Source organism: Oncorhynchus gorbuscha, linkage group LG01 (genome assembly GCF_021184085.1).
Source record: "Oncorhynchus gorbuscha isolate QuinsamMale2020 ecotype Even-year linkage group LG01, OgorEven_v1.0, whole genome shotgun sequence".
NCBI classification, from domain to species: Eukaryota; Metazoa; Chordata; class Actinopteri; order Salmoniformes; family Salmonidae; genus Oncorhynchus; species Oncorhynchus gorbuscha.
The window spans coordinates 73,616,725-73,635,286 of record NC_060173.1 but is presented as its reverse complement, the minus strand read 5'-3'; the positions used below and the strand labels follow the sequence as shown (position 1 = coordinate 73,635,286).

The following is an 18,562-nucleotide window of genomic DNA, read 5'->3' as shown; positions in this document are numbered from 1 at the left end:
TCGTAGCTGTGTGCTTGTTTGCCAACTTTTTTTGTACAGCTTTGACAGTGCCACTGATAGTAGTGGTGGCACTTGGCTTGCACATGAAAATTCAGCACACGCAACATTCTATAATAGAATTGTGTTATTTGACGTCTATTTCACCTCTTAATTTCACCTACTGTTCTAACTTGGTGGCGCACATGAACTGTAGCCTATAACCTGTTTTAGAGAAATGTAATCATTGAATGTTGTAAGAGCTTTCATTGTCTGTTTATATGCCCCCTTTATTTATCCTACGGTTCTGACTTGTTGTACAGGGAGTACACTGTAAGAACTGCCCATGTTCTGAATTCTGTCGCTGTACATTTCAAAAGTGCTGAACAAACAGTTATATTGACGACGTTCGTCTTTGCTCGCTCATTAATGTCTTAATCGGAATTACGGATGGCCTCTTATCCGCTTGTCGTCCCCTTATGCCATATTTTGTACATCGCATTCATCAGTAGAAACCACATTTGTTCAAGCAAGTCAGCCATATCAGCTTAGATTCTTTTAAAGGCAATACATGAGGCTGAATTAACTGTTTCGCTGCCAGACAAGGCTCCGTTGAAAGCCAAGTGTAGCAGTGGTAAGGTGTTGGGACTGCTGTTGGGTCAGCTTTATGTAGGCCCTAACAGTTTGTGGGCACCGTTTGTCACTGTTATAGTGCAATTAATGTATTGTTTAGTGTTGGGTTATCATAGAATTCCATACAGAATCCCCATTGATTCAATAGGATCTCTGTGGGCCAAGCCGTAAAGATTTCTCATTGAACTATTAAAATGTATGACCTTTTACTGTGGCATAAACACAACCAGTCTTGATGTTGTCATCTGATTGTCAAACAATCACTTCAAAGAGCTCCTTTACTAGGCCAACCGCACATGTTCATCCACTCGCAGCATATTTCCAGACTCCAAACAGTGGTGAATGGAAAAAGACATCTGTTACACAAAACACCAAAAAGTGTAACGCCATTTGGCAATTGTCATTAGGCCAGAATTTATACAGTACGTCTACTGCTGTCTGCCACTCATCTCTCCCTGCCTTGGCAAAGTGTGAGTGTTTTCGTAGAACCACATCACATTTTGGAGCATAAGCTATACTACACATTTTCAATCCCATTTGCTCATTTTTCATGCGGCAATGATACATAATAGTGTAATAGCCTACAGTTTTCTTGGCATTTTTCTTTAATTATTTTGTTTTAATCATGTTTTACCGGTATGCCATACCCCCACTATTTATTTTGCCGGCATGCCGTACCAGACCGTACTGCCTTACTTTCACTCCTGGATGTGACCTCAGTAGAGTATTTCCTATCTCAGGTCACAGAATGGTAACTGCTCAAGAGTGTCTAAGTCTGTGCTCATTGTACTACACAAAAGGAACAACATATTTTGAAGCCACCATTGCAGGGGGAGCGTAAACAGCTGCCACAAAGCAGGAAGTGAATGTCTCAGTACCTCCCAATTGTTACCACAGTCTTAAACACAGCAGTCTCCAATTTTCTGAGTGTCAAAACACATGGTGCCTTACTACAGTGTCTACAGTTATACTGCTATATTGGTATATATTGACAGATAGCTGAATGTCAACTTTTGCATCACGGTCTCATGCCTTATTTGTATCGAGGACCTGACAGAATTATGAATAGATATGTGTCTAACTTGTGCTTAATTTTGTGGTCCATTCCATTGTACAGCATGCTGTAAATACAGGGATTGACACATTTATCGCTTGTCATTTAGTTGGTACATTTGGCTGCTGAGGCGAAGCCAAGTTTTTATGATAATGCGAATATAATTTCTCGATCAATCTAAGGGAGAGATAGAGAACTGTAGTCTTGTCAAGGCGTTAAACCTTTAGGACTGGTTTCTCGGACACAGAGTAGGCTACTCTTATTCAAATGTCCACTGTGAAAAGGCTTTAATTGAATATTAAGTAGCGATAGTCCCCAACAACATATAGGAGCAAAACATCCACTATACAGAACTATTTCTCCCGATTAATAGAATCTTCATTTAGAGAATGAGAGGGCCGGCTGGAACAGCATACTGTGTGGCTGACTGGCTGGCGTGCTGGCTAGTTGGCTGGCTGCTGATAGACCATGGAAGCCCAGTTCAGTTTATGATCAGTGGACCATAAACTAATATTGTGCTGTGTTTGCACTCTGTCTGTTTCTTGTAACCACAGACTCATCTCCATATGGCTTCTAAACCAAACAGCAGCCATCGCTGAAACAGACTAGCAGGCCTATTACATTGTGCCGTTTGTAGCCTGAGTGTTTTGTCAACCAATCAAATGACCCACCCCAACACCCTGGGGAGATTCAATAATAAATATAAGGCTCATAATTACAAAGACCCATGATAGGCTATTCACAGCTTCATCAACTCGTTACTATGTAGTTGCTCCATGCTGGTTTCAAATCAAATCAAACGTTATTTGTCACATGTATACCCAGTGTAGATCTTACAGGGAATTGCTTACTTATAAGCCCTTAACCAACAGTGCATTTCAAGAAGAGTTATGCCATTTTCTACCAAATAAACTAAAGCAAAAAAGAATAAAAAGTAACACGATAAAAAAACAATAATGAGGCTATATACAGGGAGTAACGGTACCGAGTCAATGTGCAGGGCTACAGGTTAGTCGGGGTCATTTGTACATGTAGGTTTGTGTGTGTATATTGTTTAAATGTGTATCACTGCTAAACCTATAGCTTATCTTTCCTTTCTGTGCCATGCAGTGTATGTATGTCCTCAAAAACACTCTCTCTGATTTGCACATCCCAGCCAAATTCATGATTTTGAAAACTATTTGATTTTCGTTTCTGTAAGTTGTCAAATGGAATAAAACCAAGTGAGTGATTGTTCACAAAATGTTCATTTCAAATTGACGATAAGTCAGACTGTTGCGCTCATAATGAGCCTTTCTACTTGTAGAGTAACCACAGTATAAATGCGTGTTTGCTTATCATAAAACAATAACTTTGAGTCAACTTATCAGCACCATTTTTTCCTCCCATAACTGCTGTTCAGAGGTCTGTTGAGTAATACAATAATGATTCATCACAACGACACTTATCTTGCCTGTGTCATGATTGGATAGTAGGGCGGAAAATATTTTTACTATCTCAGATTGTACGGGCAATTCTCACATAGGATCATCAATGGGAAGAAGGATGTTTAACATGGTGTTTAAATATGTATCACATGCAATTTCTTTGAAAATCATGATGAAATGGGCCTTTTCTAGACCTATACATGCCTCCTGTAAAACCCTATGATCTGTGAACCGTACATGATACAGACAACATCTCAGAGTAATTATCCTCCTTATAGTGTTCTCTCAAATATGGAGTATGTCTAGATTCTGTAAAACAAATTTCACATTCATTTATTCAACCTTAACAATATGAATATTAATATACTACTCTTTTTGATTTAGCTTATTTTTAGACATATTGTTACTAACAATATACACATTATCAGACACATTTTCAGACAAATAAATGTTTCTTCTATAATCAATATGAATACGTTTGCAAATGTCACTACTTTAGCTGATAGCTATATATCTGATACGTGTTGAGGCCATTTTCCCTAGCTAACCTCCCAAGGTTCCACAATGACCAAGACATAATCTCTCCTTAAATGTCCACCTCAACACAGAGCTCATTCCACATAAACACCCATTTGCTCATTCCACATAAACACCCATTTGCTCATTTCACATGAACTCCCATTTGCTACATCACTTATTTGCGAAAACACACAGAAATGGTTTCTTAGCTTGGTACGTTGTACAAAGGACTCACCGGATGTGAAGGGACCAGGAGTGGAGTGGAGTGGAGAGGAGAGGAGAGGGTGAGATGTGTCACTACCTGCCCATCTCACCAACCCATTTATAGCACCTGAACTTTGTCTCTCTCTCTCTCTAACATCTCTCTCTAACGCACACACACACACACACACACACACACACACACACACACACACACACACACACACACACACACACACACACACACACACACACACACACACACACACACACACACACACACACACACACACACACACACACACACACACACACACACACACACACACACACGCGCGCACGCACGCACGCACGCACACACGCACACACACGCACACTTTTGATTGTCGATTACTTTAGTGACCATATATGGCAAACAGAGGTGATATTGCATACAGGTGTGTGCCTTCTCTTATCTAGTTACGAGCGACCTTGTTCCTAGACCCCACAGTGTGTACCATGTAAAAAGACCCATGAGCACTAACATGTGAAGTTTATAGGAGCATATCAACTTTGGTGTAAAATGAAGGCTAAGAGTCTATAATTTTGAGTAATTAAGGTATATACATTTTTCAACCATTTTCTATCCTGAAAATTAGGAATGAGCAAATGCTTAGATTTGTGGTCAAATATGGGAAAGGGGTCTTACAATACATCTAACATAAAAAGTCTTAAAAGGGATTAGAAATACACTATATGACCAAAAGTATGTGGACACGTGTTCGTCAAACATCTCATTCCAAAATCATGGGCATTAATATGGAGTTGGTCCGTCCCTTTGCTGCTATAACAGCCTCCACTCTTCTGGGAAGGCTTTCCACTAGATGTTGCAGTATTGTTGTGGAGACTTGCTTCCATTCAGCCACAAGAGCATTAGTGAGGTCGGGCGCTCATGTTGGGCGATTAGGCCTGGCTCGTAGTCGGCGTTACAATTCATCCCAAAGGGGTTTGATGGGGTTGAGGTCAGGGCTCTGCACAGGCCAGTCAAGTTCTTCCACACCGACTTTGACAAACCATTTCTGTATGGACCTCGCTTTGTGCATAGGGCCATTGTCATGCTGAAACAGGAAATAGCCTTCCCCAAACTGCCACAAAGTAGGAATCGTTTAGAATGTCATTGTATGTATGTATGTTTGTCATTGTATGCTGTAGCGTTAAGATTTCCCTTCACTGGAACTACGGGCCCAGACCATTATTCCTCCTCCACCAAACTTTACAGTTGGCACAATGCATTGGGGCTGGTAGCATTCTCCTGGCATCCTCCAAACGCAGATTAATCCTTCAGACTGCCAGATGGTGAAGCGCGATTCATCACTCCAGAGAACGCGTTTCCACTGCTCTAGAGTCCAATGGTGGCGAGCTTCACACCACTCCAGCTGACGCTTGGCATTGCGCATGGTGATTTTAGGCTTGTGTGCAGCTGAAAACACATTTCATTAAGCTCCTGCTGAACCATTCTTGTGCTGACATTGCTTCCAGGGGCAGTTTGGAACTCGGTAGTGAGTGTTTCAGCACTCAGCGGTCCCATTCTGTGAGCTTGTGTGGCCTACCACTTCGCAGCTGAGCCGTTGCCGCTCCTAGACGTTTCCACTTCACAATAACAACACTTACAACAACACTTACAGCTCTAGCAGGGTATAAATTTGACGAACTGACTTGTTGGAAAGGTGGCATCCTATGACGGTGGAATGTTGAAAGTCAGTGAGCTCTTCAGTAAGGCCATTCTACTGCCGATGTTCATCTATGGAGATTTCAGGGTCTGTTGTGCTCGATTTAAACACCAGTTGTTTAACGGGTGTGGCTGAAATAGCCAAATCTGTTCACATTCATTTGTATATATAGTGTACATCAAAACACAATAATGTTGTAATAAGACCCTTGCCAACTAATATCAACATTTGCCTTCTGTAAGTATAGGAAATATTGCCTAGCGTCAAAGCCAATGTTTAGAGATGGGGGTGCCAAGACATTTTCTTTATCCCTGTGCTACTGGTAACTATTTTTGGCCGCTCATACAGGTGTAATAAAGGCCCATATACATCATTTTTGTTGTTGTTGATTTTTGTAAAATTGTGTTTTGTAATTTCTTCATTCTGATTTATCAGGGGGAGCTGCAGCTCCCTTCAGCACCACTACTTCCCACCGCTATGAATTCTCACATAGGAACTTCATTGGGAGGAAGCATCACACATTTTGTATTGAAAATCATGACGACATTTTTTAGACCTATACATGCCTCCTGTAAAACCCTATTAATCTGTCAACCATACAGACAACATCTTGATGTCATTATACTCTTTATAGTGTTCTCTCAAATATGGAGTATGTCTAGATTCTGTAATGCAAATTTCAGATTCATTAAATTAAGGAGTATAAATTACATTTAAAATATTAATATCTCAAAACGACCCTTTTTGATTTGGCTTATTTTAGACATATTGTTGTAACAATATGCTGTTCAAACAAATCCCATTTCCATTCAAATAAATGATTCTCCTATAACCAATATCAATACATTTGCAGGCAGACATTTCTACTACTTTAGCTAATATCTACATCTGATACGTCCATTTTCCCTGGCTAACCTCCCATGGTTCCACAATGACCAAGACATCATTCGTCCTTAATTGTCCACATCAATAGAGCTCATGCAGCATAAGTGCCCCTTTTCTACATGACGTCTTTGCGAAAACACACAGGAACCGACTGTTAGCTTGTTACTTTGTACAAAGGACTCACCTGATGTGGAGGGAACAGGAGTGGAGAGGAGAGGGCGAGATGTGTCAGGATCTAGCAGGCAGCAGCAGACTACCTGTACATCTCACCATGCGATTTACAGCACCTGAACTTTGCGCTCTCTCTCCCTCTCTCCCTCCCTCCATATATGGAAAGAGAGAGGTGATATGCATACAGGTGTGTGCCTTCTCTTATCTAGTGACGAGCGACCTTGTTCCTAGACCCCACAATGTTTATGGGCATTGACATGTAAAAAGCTCATAGGAGCACAACAAATAGAGCACAAAAACTCTACCAAAAAGCCACATATCTTTAAGATATTTTCCATTTCTCTCCCTCATTTTACTGATAACAATTTGGTTTGTAATTTATTAACAGATTAAAACATTTAATTCTGTTACCAAACCGGTAACAGAATGACAGATAAATGAGGAACAGAATAGCAGCATGAATTAGCTACAATGAACATTCATAGTAGTCACAAACCGCAGTTGGGTCTAGTGCTACTGTCCTCCTTTCCACTGGCCACTGTTCCACTGTTCAGCTCATAACTGTTATGTTCAGCTCATAACTGTTATGTTCAGCTCATAACTGTTTTCTTTCACTTCCTGTCATCTGGTGGTCAAAGAAAGTGTGAAAACATTCTGGACAACCCCATCTTCTGTCTCTCTGCCTCTCTTCTCTCTCTCTCTCTCTCTCTCTCTCTCTCTCTCTCTCTCTCTCTCTCTCTCTCTCTCTCTCTCTCTCTCTCTCTCTCTCTCTCTCTCTCTCTCTCTCTCTCTCTCTCTCTCTCTCTCTCTTCAGTTAATGTCATCTCTCCCGGCTCTTACTGACACCTACCCATGAGCCCCCTCTCTTTCCTTGTACTGTAACCAGCCCTCTCACCCACTGAGCACCGACCGACACCGGACGTCAATGGATGTTGAAAAGTGGTTGACATTTTGTCAAGTAGAGTAGAAGTCAATACAATACAGAACAGTACAGAACAGAACACTAGAGTAAAGTTTAGTGCAGTACAGTCAGGTAAGAACACTGACCCCTCTCATCGAAGCCACAAAGTTCAAGGCCGACCCGTGGTACTGCAGGTATTCTTAGCAGAAAACAGGATTCCCCATTATAGTGACTTGGAAAATGTCGATCTTTGTGTAAAAAATATATGTATATTTAGAAGACAATCAAGGAACCAATAATTGCTTCTATTACAGCAGATGTATGTCCTCGAACTGATTATTTTAAAATCGCACACAGAAGAATATTGGCAGGAACTGGATGTAAACTAATTTGTGCACAAAATTTGACCGTTTTGTACATATGGAACTTTTCTGGGATCTTTTATTTCAGGTTATATTTTTGTTGTATGAAAATGAAATGACTCCCTTACCTCCTTTCCCTATAAATGCAGCTTTCATATGACAAGATGGGCATCCATTAGCTACTAACAAGCACAATACACCGTTTGGAATATAGACAGGCTGTTTCCTCAGTCGTAGACATGAGATGTCAGTCTACCCCTTTACCTTCATCCATTTTAGTCAGGACCTTGTTAAACATTTCCAGAGTGCCAAGGCACACAGGAGCCGTAGCATCATCCCCATTACGAATGAGCCGGGTCCCTCTTTTAAATGTTAATTGCCTTCCCTCATGCTTTCTCATTACACCCATTCTAAATGATGTGCTCTAAGCTCCAGTGAAAGTGTTCTCATTCATTCTCCAGAAAGACATTAAAGATCACGTAGTTACAGTATATTCAAATCACAATTTTGCAATAAATGAAAAGGAATCGCTCGCCACATTATGGTGTGTGCATTCACCGCTGTTAGTGATCAGGGTTGGTTGACTAAATTGTTCAGCCAAGTTTGCAGGAATTGAACAGAATGCACCGGTGTCCAGAATGACCACATGCATTATGGAATGTAGTGTATGCTCTCATTAGGTTGGTGCAGAGATGCTCGCTGTCTATGTGCTATATCTGCTCTGACCCACTCAGCTACTGCATAATGCATGGGACTAGCTACAGATCAGCATGCCATATAAAGCCAATTTAAACAGTAATGGTTTCAGAAATGGGCATTTTGTGGATATTTTCTTTTTGGTTTTTAGATAGAGTGGAACAGTCTTGTTACACGACCTGCAGTACAATTGTTTGCCTTTTATGGGAAGTATGCCTTTTATGGGAGGTCCTTCTGTAGCTCAGTTGGTAGAGCAGTTGGTAGAGCATGGCGCTTGTAACGCCAGGGTAGTGGGTTTGATCCCCGGGACCACCCATACGTAGAATGTATGCACACATGACTGTAAGTCGCTTTGGATAAAAGCGTCTGCTAAATGGCATATATTTATTTATATTTAAGAAGTTAGGATAGTTTAGTTGCTAATGGCAGCCTGCAGTACTCTGGTCGGCCATCAACTTGAGATATTCAATGAGAAGGGGCAGCACTGAGCTACCCTGCAACGTCACTTCTTGAAGTAGCTCAAACTGTGCATGTTATGTATCCATGAAACACCACCTTAACTGACATCCTTGGCTTCAAATGCTCCATTGAATCTTCACATAGGAATGAAGGATGTTACGTGATCGATGGCTTTGGCCATTCATAAACAGTCATTGAGTACCTTAGAGCACACTAGAGTAGAGTAAAGTATAATTTACTGTATTGTACTGTACTATACTGTACTGGACTCCACTCTACTGCGCTGTACTGGGATGTCCAAACTTGTGAAACATAGTCTATGATTGGTAGAGATTTGGTCTGGACTAAACCAAATGTGGTCTTGTTGGGGGTAGAGCTCATTAGAATAATAGCCAGTGTGTAGAATCATACCCAAACATGCAAAGGAGGATATTAAAGTTTTCTACCTTTGTGTACCTACTCAGGATACATAACCGTGAAGAGAATTATGCATTTCTGTATAGTACAATTCGGGGACCCATGATGTCAGTCTGTACCGGATGTTAAACCACTTTTATTACTGTACTTCAATTAGCATTTAAACATATATATTTTTTTACTCAAGGTGTCATATCATAGCTGACACCCCGTTCTTAATTCAAAGTAGATATAACAGAGTTTTTAAAAAAACGTGGTCACAAAACCTGAGGGAGATTTTACCTACATTCTGTTACCAAGATTTACTCCTGCACAGTTCTTTGAGTAAATGTGTTTTTGTAAAATTTTCTGTGGAAATTGTTAAAAGTGGGAAATAGAGTTGGTTTGTTTAACTTTGCAATCAATGTTTTTTGTTTGGTGTACTTTTAAAGTGAAAAACTGGAGTCTCATTGTCATTCTGTTTCTGTGGAATTGTCCTTAGTCTATAGACTCCTCATGTTCACTTGTTGTCACGCCCTGACCTTAGAGATCCCTTTTATGTCTCTATTTTTGTCTGGTCATGGTGTGAGTTGGGGTGGGCATTCTATGTTTTCTATTTCTTTGTAGTTGGCCGGGTATGGTTCTCAATCAGGGACAGCTGTCTATCGTTGTCTCTGTGTCATGTTTTGTCATTGATTATCATGTCTTGTCTCTGTGCTTCCCTTCTATTCGTTTCCCTCTGCTGGTCTTATTAGGTTCTTTCCCTCTTTCTATCACTCTCTCTCCCCCTCCCTCTCTCCCTCTCTCGCTCTCTCTCTCTATCGTTCCGTTCCTGCTCCCAGCTGTTCCTCATTCTCCTAAACTACCTCATTTACTCTTTTCACACCTGTCCCCTATTTTGCCCTCTGATTAGAGTCCCTATTTCTCCCTCTGTTTTCCGCTTCTGTCCTTGTCGGATCCTTGCTTGATGTTCGCTGTTCTGTGTCCTTGTTCCGCCCTGTCGTGTTTTACCTTCTTCAGATGCTGCGTGTGAGCAGGTGTCAATGTCAGCTACGGCCGGTGCCTTCCCGAAGCGACCTGCAGTCTGTGGTCGCGTCTCCAGTCATTCCTCTCTACTGACGAGTGGATTTCAGTTTTCCTGTTTTGCTTTTACCTAGATAATATCCAGGATTATCGCTTTTGTTTAAAACTGGAATAAAGACTCTGTTTCCGTTAAGTCGCTTTTGGGTCCTCATTCACCAGCATAACAGAAGGATCCGACCAAGAATGGACCCAGCGACTACGGATTCTCGCAACACTGCCGTCGAGATCCAGGGAGCAATGCTCGGCAGACACGAGCAGGAATTGTCTGCTGCTCGTCATGCCGTTGAGACCCTGGCCGCTCAGGTTTCCGACCTCTCAGGACAGTTTCAGAGTCTTCGTCTCGTGCCACCAGCTACTTCCTGGTCTTCCGAGTCTCCGGAACCTAGGGTTAATAACCCACCATGTTACTCTGGGCAGCCCACTGAGTGCCGCTCCTTTATCACCTAGTGTGATATTGTGTTCTCTCTCCAACCCAACACATACTCAAGAGAGAGAGCTCGGATCGCTTACGTCATTTCACTCCTTACTGGTCGGGCTCGGGAGTGGGGCACAGCTATCTGGGAGGCAAGGGCTGAGTGTTCTAACAATTATCTGAACTTTAAAGAGGAGATGATACGGGTTTTTGATCGTTCAGTTTTTGGTAAGGAGGCTTCCAGGGCCCTGGCTTCTCTATGTCAAGGTGATCGATCCATAACGGATTACTCTATAGAGTTTCGCACTCTTGCTGCCTCCAGTGACTGGAACGAGCCGGCGTTGCTCGCTCGTTTTCTGGAGGGACTCCACGCTGAGGTTAAAGATGAGATTCTCTCCCGGGAGGTTCCTTCCAGCGTGGACTCTTTGATTGCACTCGCCATCCGCATAGAACGACGGGTAGATCTTCGTCACCGAGCTCGTGGAAGAGAGCTCGCGTTAACGGTGTTCCCCCTCTCCGCATCTCAACCATCTCCTCCCTCCGGCTCAGAGACTGAGCCCATGCAGCTGGGAGGTATTCGCATCTCGACTAAGGAGAGGGAACGGAGGATCACCAACCGCCTTTGCCTCTATTGCGGTTCTGCTGGACATTTTGTCATTTCATGTCCAGTAAAAGCCAGAGCTCATCAGTAAGCGGAGGGCTACTGGTGAGCGCTACTACTCAGGTCTCTCCATCAAGATCCTGTACTACTTTGTCGGTCCATCTACGCTGGACCGGTTCGGCTGCTTCCTGCAGTGCCTTGATAGACTCTGGGGCTGAGGGTTGTTTTATGGACGAAGCATGGGCTCGGAAACATGACATTCCTCTCAGACAGTTAGGGAAGCCCACGCCCATGTTCGCCTTAGATGGTAGTCTTCTCCCCAGTATCAGATGTGAGACACTACCTTTAACCCTCACAGTATCTGGTAACCACAGTGAGACCATTTCCTTTTTGATTTTTCGTTCACCTTTTACACCTGTTGTTTTGGGTCATCCCTGGCTAGTATGTCATAATCCTTCTATTAATTGGTCTAGTAATTCTATCCTATCCTGGAACGTTTCTTGTCATGTGAAGTGTTTAATGTCTGCTATCTCTCCTGTTTCTTCTGTCCCCTCTTCTCAGGAGGAACCTGGTGATTTGACAGGAGTGCCGGAGGAATATCATGATCTGCGCACGGTCTTCAGTCGGTCCAGAGCCAACTCCCTTCCTCCTCACCGGTCGTATGATTGTTGTATTGATCTCCTTCCGGGGACCACTCCCCCTCGGGGTAGACTATACTCTCTGTCGGCTCCCGAACGTAAGGCTCTCGAGGATTATTTGTCTGTTTTTCTCGACGCCGGTACCGTGGTGCCTTCTTCCTCTCCCGCCGGAGCGGGGTTTTTTTTTGTTAAGAAGAAGGACGGTACTCTGCGCCCCTGCGTGGATTATCGAGGGCTGAATGACATAACGGTTAAGAATCGTTATCCGCTTCCCTTTATGTCGTCAGCCTTCGAGATTCTGCAGGGAGCCAGGTTCTTTACTAAGTTGGACCTTCGTAACGCTTACCATCTCGTGCGCATCAGAGAGGGGGACGAGTGGAAAACGGCGTTTAACACTCCGTTAGGGCATTTTGAATACCGGGTTCTGCCGTTCGGTCTCGCTAATGCTCCAGCTGTCTTTCAGGCATTAGTTAATGATGTACTGAGAGACATGCTGAACATCTTTGTTTTCGTCTACCTTGACGATATCCTGATTTTTTCACCGTCACTCGAGATTCATGTTCAGCACGTTCGACGTGTACTCCAGCGCCTTTTAGAGAATTGTCTCTACGTGAAGGCTGAGAAGTGCGCCTTTCATGTCTCCTCTGTCACATTTCTCGGTTCTGTTATTTCCGCTGAAGGCATTCAGATGGATCCCGCTAAGGTCCAGGCTGTCAGTGATTGGCCCGTTCCTAAGTCACGTGTCGAGTTGCAGCGCTTTCTAGGTTTCACTAATTTCTATCGGCGTTTCATTCGTAATTTCGGTCAAGTTGCTGCCCCTCTCACAGCTCTTACTTCTGTCAAGACGTGCTTTAAGTGGTCCGGTTCCGCCCAGGGAGCTTTTGATCTCCTCAAGAAGCGTTTTACATCCGCTCCTATCCTTGTTACTCCTGACGTCACTAAACAATTCATTGTCGAGGTTGACGCTTCAGAGGTGGGCGTGGGAGCCATTCTATCCCAGCGCTTCCATTCTGACGATAAGGTCCATCCTTGCGCTTATTTTTCTCATCGCCTGTCGCCATCGGAACGCAACTATGATGTGGGTAACCGCGAACTGCTCGCCATCCGCTTAGCCCTAGGCGAATGGCGACAGTGGTTGGAGGGGGCGACCGTTCCTTTTGTCGTTTGGACTGACCATAAGAACCTTGAGTACATCTGTTCTGCCAAACGACTTAATGCACATCAAGCTCGTTGGGCGTTGTTTTTCGCTCGTTTCGAGTTCGTGATTTCTTATCGCCCGGGTAATAAGAACACCAAGCCTGATGCCTTATCCCGTCTCTTTAGTTCTTCTGTGGCTTCTACCGACCCCGAGAGGATTCTCCCTGAAGGGCGTGTTGTCGGGTTGACTGTCTGGGGAATTGAGAGACAGGTAAAGCAAGCACTCACTCACACTGCGTCGCCGCGCGCTTGTCCTAGTAACCTTCTTTTCGTTCCTGTCTCTACTCGTCTGGCTGTTCTTCAGTGGGCTCACTCTGCCAAGTTAGCTGGCCATCCCGGCGTTCGGGGTACGCTTGCTTCTATTCGCCAGCGGTTTTGGTGGCCTACTCAGGAGCGTGATACGCGCCGTTTCGTGGCTGCTTGTTCGGACTGCGCGCAGACTAAGTCAGGTAACTCTCCTCCTGCCGGTCGTCTCAGACCGCTTCCCATTCCTTCTCGACCATGGTCTCACATCGCCTTAGACTTTATTACCGGTCTGCCTTCGTCTGCGGGGAAGACTGTGATTCTTACGGTTGTCGATAGGTTCTCTAAGGCGGCACATTTCATTCCCCTCGCTAAGCTTCCTTCCGCTAAGGAGACGGCACAAATCATCATTGAGAATGTGTTCAGAATTCATGGCCTCCCGTTAGACGCCGTTTCAGACAGAGGCCCGCAATTCACGTCACAGTTTTGGAGGGAGTTCTGTCGTTTGATTGGTGCTTCCGTCAGTCTCTCTTCCGGTCAAGCAGAAAGGGCCAATCAGACGATTGGTCGCATATTACGCAGCCTTTCTTTTCGAAACCCTGCGTCTTGGGCGGAACAGCTCCCCTGGGCAGAATACACTCACAACTCGCTTCCTTCGTCTGCTACCGGGCTATCTCCGTTTCAGAGTAGTCTTGGGTACCAGCCTCCTCTGTTCTCGTCCCAGCTCGCCGAGTCCAGCGTTCCCTCCGCTCAGGCTTTTGTCCAACGTTGTGAGCGCACCTGGAGGAGGGTCAGGTCTGCACTTTGCCGTTACAGGGCGCAGACTGTGAGAGCCGCCAATAAACGTAGGATTAAGAGTCCTAGGTATTGTCGCGGTCAGAGAGTGTGGCTTTCCACTCGTAACCTTCCCCTTACGACAGCTTCTCGCAAGTTGACTCCGCGGTTCATTGGTCCGTTCCGTGTCTCTCAGGTCGTCAATCCTGTCGCTGTGCGACTGCTTCTTCCGCGACATCTTCGTCGCGTCCACCCTGTCTTCCATGTCTCCTGTGTCAAACCTTTTCTTCACGCCCCCGTTCGTCTTCCCTCCCCCCCCCGTCCTTGTCGAGGGCGCACCTATTTACAAGGTACGGAAGATCATGGACATGCGTTCTCGGGGACGTGGTCACCAGTACTTAGTGGATTGGGAGGGTTACGGTCCTGAGGAGAGGAGTTGGGTTCCATCTCGGGACATGCTGGACCGTTCGTTGATTGATGATTTCCTCCGTTGCCGCCAGGGTTCCTCCTCGAGTGCGCCAGGAGGCGCTCGGTGAGTGGGGGGGTACTGTCATGTTTTGTCATTGATTATCATGTCTTGTCTCTGTGCTTCCCTTCTATTCGTTTCCCTCTGCTGGTCTTATTAGGTTCTTTCCCTCTTTCTATCCCTCTCTCTCCCCCTCCCTCTCTCCCTCTCTCGCTCTCTCTCTCTATCGTTCCGTTCCTGCTCCCAGCTGTTCCTCATTCTCCTAAACTACCTCATTTACTCTTTTCACACCTGTCCCCTATTTTGCCCTCTGATTAGAGTCCCTATTTCTCCCTCTGTTTTCCGCTTCTGTCCTTGTCGGATCCTTGCTTGATGTTCGCTGTTCTGTGTACTTGTTCCGCCCTGTCGTGTTTTACCTTCTTCAGATGCTGCGTGTGAGCAGGTGTCAATGTCAGCTACGGCCAGTGCCTTCCCGAAGCGACCTGCAGTCTGTGGTCGCGTCTCCAGTCATTCCTCTCTACTGACGAGTGGATTTCAGTTTTCCTGTTTTGCTTTTACCTAGATAATATCCAGGATTATCGCTTTTGTTTAAAACTGGAATAAAGACTCTGTTTCCGTTAAGTCGCTTTTGGGTCCTCATTCACCAGCATAACACTCTGATTGGGAACCATACTTAGGTACCCTTTTCCCCACCTGTGTTTGTGGGAGGTTGACTTTGTTTAGAGCGAGCGTTGCGTGTGAGCTTCATGGTTTGTTTTTGTAGTGTTTATAGTTTTGTTTGGCGTCATTTGCATTAATAAAGAAAACGTACGCTCACCACGCTGCACCTTGGTCTGCTCCTTCCAACAGCCGTGACACTTGTGGTACTTCCTTTCCCTCCTGCCCTTGTTGTGTGTTTGGAGAATATACATTTAGCCTAACACTTAATTTCATGGTACAGACAATTACCAGGTATTTACAGTGCACTCGGAAAGTATTAAGACCCCTTGACCTTTTTCACATTTTGTTATGTTACAGCCTTATTCTAAAATGGATTAGATTGTTTTCCCCCATCAATCTACACACAATACCCCATAAAGACAAAGCAAAAACAGGGTTGTAGAAATGTTAGCAAATGTATTGAAAATAAAAAACTTAAATATCACATCTACATAAGTATTCAGATCCTTTACTCAGTACTTTGTTGAAGCACCTTTGGCAGCAATTAAAGCCTCGAGTCTTCTTGGGTATGACGCTACATCCTTGGCACACATGTATTTGGGGAGTTTCTCCCATTATTCTCTGCAGATCATCTCCAGATCTGTCAGGTTGGATGGGGAGAATCCCTGCACAGCTATTTTCAGGTCTCTCCAGAGATGTTCGATCGGGTTCAAGTCCGGGCTCTAGCTGGGCCACTCAAGGACATTCAGAGACTTGTCCCGAAGCCACTCCTGCCTTGTCTTGGCTCTGTAACAGGTTTTCATAAAGGATCCCTCTGTACTTTGTCCGTTCATTTTTCCCTCGATCCTGACTAGTCTCCCTGCCTCTGAAAACATCCTCACAGCATGATGCTACCACCACCATGCTTCACCGTAGGGATGGTGCCAGGTTTCCTCCAGACATGACTCTTTGCATTCAGGCCAAAGAGTTCAATCTCGGTTTCATCAGACCAGAGAATCTTGAATCTTGCCTTTCCAAATCATGTCCAATCAATTTAATTTACCACAGGGGGACTTCAATCAAGTTGTCAAAACATCTCAAGGATGATCAATTGAAACAGGGTGCACCTGAGCTCTATTTCTAGTCTCATAGCAAAGGGTCTGAATAATGTAAATAAGGTATTTCTGTTTTTAAAAAGAATCTAAAAACCTGTTTCGCTTTGTCATTATGGGGTATTGTGTGTGGATTGATGAGGATTTTTATTTATTTAATGCATTTTATGAATACTTTCCGAATGCACTGTATATGGAAATTATTGTTAATTTCACTGTAAGGTCTTGTGTTGAATTCTTTGAAGAAAGTACTAGATGTGCATATTTTTAGAACACAATTGCATGGTGAATACCACAGAGAGCTAGATGTATTGTGTTTGAGTGGGCTTTGGTCATCAATTACTTTCAAACTGAACCTGATAAGTTAAGTTTCTATTCAGTAACAATGAAGTTGCATGGTAGTTTTTTTTTTTTGTCAGTGGTTGTTTCTATGTAGTAGGGGTCTCTCTGTGGATTTAGACAGTAAAGGGAAGCAAAATACAAATGATCCTGTATGTGCCATTTTTTCTCTTTTGGTAACTTGTATGTAACTAGTATGTGTTCTCTTTCCTCTGTTGGTTTTATGTAAGTTGTAGTTGTGCCACATTGTACTGGTTTAACCTCAGCCAGAGCTCTCTGGATAATAGTCTGGAGATTAAAAGCTCCCTGATTTTCAGATTAAGTGAATTCTACCAACACTCAAGCCAAACTCTTGGAATGCACAAGTGATTAACTCTCGCAGTTCCTCACAGCTTTGAAATGACCTGTAATTGCACGCACACACAGTTTGAACTACAGCTGAACCAGATATCGAATGCAGGCCATTACTGAAGCCTTCTCTTTATCATGGAGGCCCCTTCCCTGAGCCACCCACTCACTTCTCTAATGTCCTGCCTCCTCGTTCGCTGGCCTCTTTGTCTATCCAATGTCCAGAGGATCGGACCACTATGGCCTCACTTGGTGATATTTGGACCACCATGTCAAATGACGAATGGGTGGGCTCTTCAGAGACCTTCAGAGTGCTTCACCAAGCTAAACGGACCATTCAAATTTGGCGAATGCTAAGTGGGAGATGTGTTGGTACAGTAGGGAGCTGTTTGTTCCACTAATGGTTCAGACTTTTGTTCGCTTGAAGTCATGCAGCAACTCAACATAAAGAGCCCCCGAGAAACCTTGCTGGTTAGAGAGGAGAGACGTTATTGGAAAATTCAGAGCAAGGCAGGTTACCAAAAGACCTCTATGGACAAACAGTAAAGACACAACACATAAACAATGCAAGCAGGGCCATACGTACTATACGTATCCCCTCAGCTTTATAATGACCTGTAATTGCATACACGTCACACACACCCACACAGTACGCTCATACAGATACACAACATAGAAACAATGCAAGCAGGGCCACACAAACAGTGCACACATGCACACAGGCTTCCAGAAACCGACACACTTATGCATTCACGCAAACACACACACGTACACCTGCTCACTCCTGACAACTCTGAAACCATTGTCAGCCCTAAAGGAAGGGTTTTACACCAGCTCTCGCTCAGCTGGCTCACTAAACAACCCTCTCACGAAATCAAAGCCTGTTCACACCTGCGCCATGCACCACAACCCCCTACAAACACAAGAAAACAAAACAACGAACATTCACCCATCAAAAAAAAAACTACCTCAGTCAGGTGAAGGGCGTGCGTCTCCTTGACAGAGTCAGTGCATCAGAGTTTCTCACTCTCTCTCACTCTTCCACCTGCTGCTTGTGCCGGTGAACTTCAGCCCCTTCTGTACAGCCACTCCCTCCAGCTCCTCCAACTCATTAACCAGCCCCTTGGTGCTGCGGTGGTGGTGGTGCCTGGAAAGTGCTTGGAAGGAGATAAAGAGAGCCTGCACCTCAGAGCTGCTTCCCTCATTGACTGGCTGTCACTGATTGCTCCCCTCCTGGGCTGCATGGGCTGGCGGACTCTCAACTCCCCTTCCCAAGGCTTATGTAAGCCTGAGGTGTTGGGCGAATGGTTAGTTCAGCTCC

At 44.3% G+C, this 18,562-nt stretch overlaps 1 protein-coding gene across 3 annotated transcripts in view; it reads right to left on the bottom strand.

The window, feature by feature from the left end:
* Nucleotides 1-18,258, bottom strand: part of vil1 (villin 1) — a 33,557-nt gene extending 15,299 nt beyond the window's left edge. The window contains exon 1 of one of the 3 annotated variants that reach the window (XM_046359750.1): nucleotides 18,210-18,258. The gene's annotated coding sequence lies outside the window, so the exon portion shown is untranslated. Of the gene's footprint in view, nucleotides 1-3,844; nucleotides 3,884-6,588; nucleotides 6,708-18,209 lie in introns of those variants that run through there. The other 2 variants (XM_046359729.1, XM_046359739.1) reach the window with 2 other exon arrangements.
* Nucleotides 18,259-18,562: the final 304 nt, after the last annotated feature.